This window comes from Populus euphratica, unplaced genomic scaffold (assembly GCF_000495115.2).
Source record: "Populus euphratica unplaced genomic scaffold, PopEup_1.0 scaffold21.1, whole genome shotgun sequence".
In the NCBI taxonomy this organism is placed as follows: domain Eukaryota; kingdom Viridiplantae; phylum Streptophyta; class Magnoliopsida; order Malpighiales; family Salicaceae; genus Populus; species Populus euphratica.
This window is the reverse complement of record NW_011499887.1, coordinates 752005-759074: the sequence shown is the minus strand read 5'-3', so window position 1 is coordinate 759074 and position 7070 is coordinate 752005. Positions and strand designations below refer to the sequence as shown.

Genomic DNA, 7070 nt, shown 5'->3' with positions numbered 1-7070 from the left:
CTCTCTCTCTCTCTCTCTCTCTCTCTCGCTCTCTCTTTATTATTAGGTGTATGAAAGGTAACGTTTTTCAATTAAACATAAATGAACGTATTTAATCTCTTCCTTCCTTCCTTCCTTAGTTTAATTTCTTTTATTTTTATTATTATTACTATCATTTTATTAAACTATGTATTATTTATTTATTTATTTAATTTATCATATTTGATGGTTAGAGCATTTTCACCGTGAGGCTACTATTCTTAAATATAAAGGTTTCTAACAGCTTCTTTCATTTAATTTCTCTGATTATTATTATTATTATTAATCCCTGCTCTTTCTCTATATTTATTTATTTCGCTGCATGCATTTGACATTCTAGTTTTCTTTTCAATTTCTATTTTGCTTTATGGAATTTAGTCGATGAAAATGTGTGTACAGAAACTAAATTCTATGCATGCCTAAATAATAAATCTTGATTCTTCCTTCGTTTACTCTCTCTCTCTCTCTCTCTCTATTTATTTTGTATTAGACTAAGTCGACTTACATTATTTCAAATCTTTAATTTTCTAAACAAGTAAAGGCCTCACTTTTTAAAATAATATCTTTAAATGAAATTATCTTAGTTCAAAAACGTCAAGTGAAATAATTTAATGTTCTGCTATCAAAACAAGCAAAGGCTTCTCTTTTTTAAATAATTCATCCTTCTATCTACATGGTTGGAAAATCAAACAAATCAAGGGAGAATTGGAAAACATGACGTTTATGTTATTTTATTTTTTATACTCGTAGTGAAGAAATGGTACTGTAGTTTTTAAGAGGGCCAATAAGCATTCTGACATGATGAAATCTTGATTATACAATGGGGATGTAATGTATGTTCTTCTTGATGGGCACTAGATCATCATTCAAGAAAGGAACCGCTTAGTTTTCTCTCTAAGGTATGGTTTTCATGAGCTTTGTATGTATATGAAGTTGTTCTTTTGCAGAGATTTCTTATTTAAGTTGGCAAGTTTTTGACTTGTCAAACATTTGTGTGCAGGTTTCTCTTATTAGAAATAGACACAGAGCATCTTCTGATACTGTGGATTTGTTGTATTTTCCAGGGTAGTGACAAGCTTCAACGAGATTGTTTTTTTTTTTTTACAGGTCATGCGCTTCCATTTTCAGAATTCCAGCTTCAAATTCTGAAGATGAAAAAACTGTTTGGAGAGTTGCTGATATAATTACTCTTAAATTCTTGTTGGAGATGAATCAGGTTCTGCTCCTCTAAAACATAATTTTCCTGCTCCTTTGGTTTCTGTTGAGGCAAATGCAGCTTCTGTTTAACCTTTCTTTTTGGCCCCTTTTCGACATCTTTCTGGTGTAGATACAGTGATTGGACTGGGGTTTGATAAAGTTGAAAAGGTAATGAATGATGATTTCATTATAGAGGATGGAACAGGCTGGATCAGGTATAGTACAGAAGTTATCTTTTAATGCCTTTATGCTTTTGCTTAATGATTTATTGAATTAACTTGTGTACAGAAACTAAATTTTATGCTTAAATAATAAATGTTGATCTTATTCAAATTTGCAAAAGTTCTTCATGTGATACTTGTATTTACAGGGCTTTGCAGGCCTGTGACAAACTTGACAGAAATCTGTTCACACGCCATACGATGCATATACATTTCATTTGCAGAACCAAATTGCAGGTATTGATCTTACAGATGGTAAATCTTGAAATATTGATAAGATGTCTGAAGTTGATGACCGATAACCATTATGTGCATATGTTGTGTTTCCCTGTTTGTTGATCATGTGTATTTTCTCTGGTTGAAGCTGCAAAGTAAAACTTTGATTCAATGTCAGATGGTAGAATCATCAGTGCACTTTAGTGTGGTATGGATCAACCAGACACCAGACATCCACATCAAACCAGGTATTAGACTAAATCAACTTAAAGTTTTTCATATCTTCTACTTGTATTTGTTTGGCATAACTTCTAGTTTTCTTTCCCCAGTTCTCCAATCAATTGGTCCTTGACTGATTCCAACTATGCTCAAGCTTGCTGGTTGCATCAAACTTTACCCTTTACCTCTTGCACTTTCCCTCTCTTTCAAGTTTCATGTTGAGCAGGAGGAGTATGACCCTACAAGGTGTGAATTGTACCAGGTTTATATTTGCTCTTAATGTCTCGCCTAAAGGTCAATAGATTATTAACTATTGTATTTATGTTCTCTTTTGTATCTTTCAGGGAGTCTGCTAGATCCCCTGAAGATGAAGGTTTGAGACCCTCGACCGTTTTGATGAATTTCAGTCCAACCAAGCTTGACCATGATGTCTACGGTCTCAAGGGATGTCTCTGGGGCTTTAACTGGCTTTTTGGAACTCGTTACATGGTGAAAGCAGTTGGAAATTATTATTTTTCTTTTTGTTTGTGTCTCAACAGAACAACTTGTAGGAATTAGGATTGAAGACTCAGTGTTTCAATTATATTCACCATCATAATTTCCTCAGGATAAAGTATTTCTCATTTCTCAGATATGATTTATGAACTTTTTCTTTATATGGTTTTTGAAGGTTATTAGGAAACTGGTTTTTGAAGGTTATTAAAAACTCGAATTTACTGATCATTGTCAGAAATTCAAGGATAAATAATTGATTGTAATTAAAATAAATAATTGATTATAATTAAAAAAGATATTAACATTTCTAACATATCCTATTTAAGATAGCATTTCTAGCATACATTATTTAAAATAAACTCTTAATTCTGTCCATTTTTTTTATTTTTATAATTCAATAACATAAATAAAAAAATACAATTATTCATACATCTCTTTTTATTATGTTTTTCCTTGTACACCCACATTTATATATTATAAAATAACAAAAAAATAAAATAACAAGAATTCAAAATAAATAAACAAATTACACAAATAAAAAATTACATAATAGCCCTTAAAAATTCAGGAAACTGCTAGGAAGGCTTCTGGACCACCAAAAACACTGGCTGCACGTCTTCTCCACGCGCCGCCAAGAGGAAGAAACTGGAAACGATGGGATCTGGCTCAGCCTCTTCTCCCTTTCCTTTCCTCGCCGGCGGTGACCTACAAGAACAACCAAAAACGCAACAAAGCAGTCGAGTTTAGTTTTCTTTTCTCCTTCTCAGATCTCGTTCATTCAGGTCTTTTGGATCTGCTTCACAGCAAATCGGTCTCCTCTGGCCATCCTTTTCTTCTCCTTTGTTCCATGTGCTGCGCGGCAAGGAGGAGGAACAGACGAGAGAGTGGTGTCGCTGCTGGAGGCAGTGAGCTGGGTCTGCTGGCCTGTGGGTTGCTACTGTTTGCGACTGCTGAAGTGGTCGACGGTGACGACGGGGTCTGTAAGCTACTGGATCTCCAGTGATGGCAGCGCTGTTATGGCTGTTGTTTTGGCCGCTGTTACTGGAGGCCGAATGGAGGGAGGACCTGGTTCGGTCGCTGATGGAGAAGAAGAAAAGGGAAATCGGGGCAGGTTTTTGGTTTGTTTTGGGGCTGAGGGGAAGGAGAAGCTTTGTCAAGTCAAAAAGGGCTGTTTTAGGAGCAAAAATTGCAGGCCAAAGGGGAGGGTGAGTGGCCGGCTGGTCTCGGGAGAAAAACGGTGATGGAGGGTGAGCGGCTGGCTTTGTTTCTATAGTTTTGGCCGGGGAAGGGGGCGGCTAGGGAAGAAGCAGCGGCTTCTCTGGTTTTTGAAGGGGAGGGGGGGCCGACCGGCCTCAACAGGGAAAAGAGAGGCTTGTGTGTAGTATATGGGGAGAAGGCTGCAATGGCAGAGAGGGACTCTGGTTTCTTCAAAGGGAGGAGCGGCCGGTTTTGTTTTTCTTGAAGGAGAAGGGTGACGGCTACAGCGTGGAGAAGGTTAGGTTTTTTTAGGGTCTTCTTTTCCTCTCCCCCGTGTAAATTTCTCCCCTATTTAATGTAGACTAGTATTTATTGGCAAAATATTACTATATTTTCAAATTAATCCTTTAATTATTATTTTTTTTATAAATTTTGATTTTTTTTGATATTTTTAAAAGCAAGCAATATTAATGTCGACTCAATAAAAAAAATTAATGATTATAAAATTAATACATTAAAAGTTAAATCTGTTCAAAATACCTTTGAAAATTTAAATTCTTCTAGAATGATGTTGAAAATACTAAAAATATATCAAAAATATATTTTTTGATTTTTTTGTTGCTTTTCTACTATTTTTTATTTTTTGAAAATTTATTAAAAATATGAATAAAAAATTGGGTAGCAACATGGTTAACACAAAGTTTGTTGTTTTAACATACTGATTGTCACGACCCAATTCCCGGATTCATGACCGACACATAGATAAGGTTTTCCTCCAAGATTCCATACATATACGAACCCAAACTTATCTTTTAAATAAGTCAATCAGAGTTCAACGCAGCAATAATAACAAACTAACTTCATAATATAATGTAATTGTCTTAATACAAGAGTTAATATTAATTCAGAGTTTTTGAGCATTAACTAGACATAAAGTAAAATATACAAGGTACAACCAAAGAGCAAGTTTGGAAAGTTAAACAAAAGTGACTTGCTATCAAACTATAAAACTGAAAAAGTAAATAATGAGAGGATGAGTTCAACAACTCAGTGAGTAGATAACATTCAATATACACACACGAGGTAATACAACAATGAGAAATATATATACAAGTATGACTTTAAGTTCTTATAATAAGGTTTCTCAAATAGACCATAACAAGAATATCATATGGTAAAACTCGTCAGAAAATCAAAATGCAATGAGCATGAGGTTCCGTATTGTGGGATGATCAGTCCACACAAGTTGGTGACTCCCCCGACCAACTAGGGTTCAGATACGATGTACACAAAGATTAACACTACCCTGTTAGCATGGTTATTATACCTGACATATCATATGTTCATAATCATAATCATATAGAAATATTCATATCTCAAGGCTCAACTCATGACATCAATCAAATAAGAAACTATCAATTCAGAACTTAATTCAAAATATATACTGGTTTACATCAAGAATTCAAATTCAATAATTGATCATGCTTTATCATAATAAGGATAATAATCAACATGTATATTATCAAGAAGCATGACCCAATTCATATTAACAAATCAAATAGTTATAGTATTTCTCATGCATATAGAAAATTATTCACTCACCTGACTCAAAAGCAAATAGAAGTCAAAAGCAGACATCGAAGAAAATCCTATTGACGTTCCGCTGATATAATATTAGGATTATCTGAATATAAATGAGATATATTCAAGAATGACTCAAAAGAATATATAACCTATTTAATACATTTATCTAAGGCTATATTCCATAAATCTATATATTTTTAGACTAAACTAGTTATTTTTTCTAAAAACCCAAAATCTAACGGTTTTCCCGAAATCTAATCTATAATAATAAAATTAGTAATAATTCACTAAATAACACTCATTTATTCATCAAACTAATTTATAAAAGCTAATATTACAGTTAGGGACCAATCTGAATTTTTATCATATTTTTAAGGGTCAAATTGTAACTTTTATCAAATTGAAGGACCAAAATAAAAATATCATAAATCCATGACTATACAGAAATTATGTCCATAATTCGTCCCCATTTCTGTCTAGAATATCTCATTATGCTCTAGGGATCATTCTGGAATTTTTCCAAATTTTAGGGTCAAATTATAATTTTTGTCAAATTAGAGGACCAAATTGAATTTTCATCATCTTCAACCTCCAACCTAGAATTTCAACAGAAAACCTACTATTCTCTCTTGATTTCTAACACAAATTCACTATTCAAACAAAATCATTACAATCTTCCATAATCAGCTAAATAATCAATTACCTACAACAATCAACCCCATAACATCCAAATTAATTCATCAATTAAACCCAAAACATAATCTTCAAAACCCTAACATTTATCAAAACTGAAATTAAAACTTAACTAACATATATTTATACATAATCTTATCTTTAAACTTATTTCCTTTAATTCCTTTCTATTTCCCTTTTAATTTCTTTTTTTTCTCTTCTTCTTCCTCCCTTTCTCTCCTGCCGGTTTTCTCTTTTAATTTCAGATCTCTCTCTCTGTTTTTTTAAACTTTCTATTTATATTTTTCAAATTTTATTGAATTACTACTATATCCCTTATTTATTTATTCCAACTTTTAAGCCTTCAAGGGCTTTATTGCATTTTCCAACTAATTTTTTTCAAAACATATCACGTTGACGTTCTTAATAAAAGAGCATGTTATAAGTATATTATGTTGTAGTTGACTGCAAACATCCTTCCTCTTGTTTGCTGTTGGAAAAGGAAAGAAATTTGACAGGGAAACTCCCAACTTGCCAGGCATTTCAATGTCAATCCTTGTAGTCTGATCTACATATCCTTTTTTATGTTAAAAATCGGTTTCTTCCTCTTCAACTTGGTAACTGTTGTGTATGGTCCCACACCATGCTATTCAGTGATGGTGAGCTTAAGGGACCAACTACATCCGTATGAATTAACTAGAGTTTGTGTGTTGCTCGCCAAGTTGATTGTGGAAATGACATTCTATTTTTCTTCCCAAATTGACAAGCATTATAATTTAATTGGAGATCAGTGAATGATGGTATACCTCTGACAGCTTCATGAGCCTTCATGGTGAGCATCCTCTTTTGATGACAGTGTGCCAGCCGTTTGTGCCATAGTTTAGTGTCACTAAGAGTGACTGGAAATGCAGTATGCTCTCCTTTAAATGGAACAAATGAGAAGCTTTTGCCTCTCATTTTAGCTTGAAGTATTTTGTACCCAACAGCATCAAAAATACAACAAATGTGATTCTCAAAAATCACCTTCATTCCTTTCTCAATTAATTGCCCCACACTCAGCAAATTTTGATCAATATCAGATACATAAAAAACATCTACTATTGTTCGGCTACATTGAAGTTAAGCTCATAGACTTGAGTGGACAGTTCCGTGTGAAGAAGTGTGGCGTTCGCTTCGTTTGCAAGGACGATGTGTTATGTGTGTGGACACAAATGGACGGTGGCAGCCATGGTAGGTGGCAGCCATGTTTGG

General features: G+C 33.7%; 1 protein-coding gene and 2 long non-coding RNA genes across 6 annotated transcripts in view; all 3 read left to right on the top strand.

The window, feature by feature from the left end:
• LOC105130498 (putative disease resistance protein RGA3) overlaps positions 1 to 7070 on the top strand; it is a 64086-nt gene that overhangs the window by 22207 nt on the left and 34809 nt on the right. The window lies entirely within an intron of this gene.
• LOC105130500 (uncharacterized) lies at positions 1148 to 2487 on the top strand. 4 transcript variants are annotated; one of them, XR_843243.1, is made up of 6 exons: positions 1148 to 1234; positions 1346 to 1383; positions 1586 to 1673; positions 1801 to 1900; positions 1982 to 2117; positions 2216 to 2487. It is a non-coding gene; the product is annotated as an uncharacterized LOC105130500 (long non-coding RNA). The 4 variants fall into 4 exon arrangements; XR_843245.1 differs by having other exon boundaries at positions 1346 to 1430; positions 1831 to 1900; XR_843242.1 differs by having other exon boundaries at positions 1346 to 1430.
• The window catches only part of LOC105130501 (uncharacterized), a 13809-nt gene continuing 9605 nt past the window's right edge, over positions 2867 to 7070 (top strand). Inside the window, exon 1 of the long non-coding RNA XR_843246.1 lies at positions 2867 to 3582. This is a non-coding gene — a long non-coding RNA (uncharacterized LOC105130501). The remainder of the gene's footprint in view (positions 3583 to 7070) is intronic.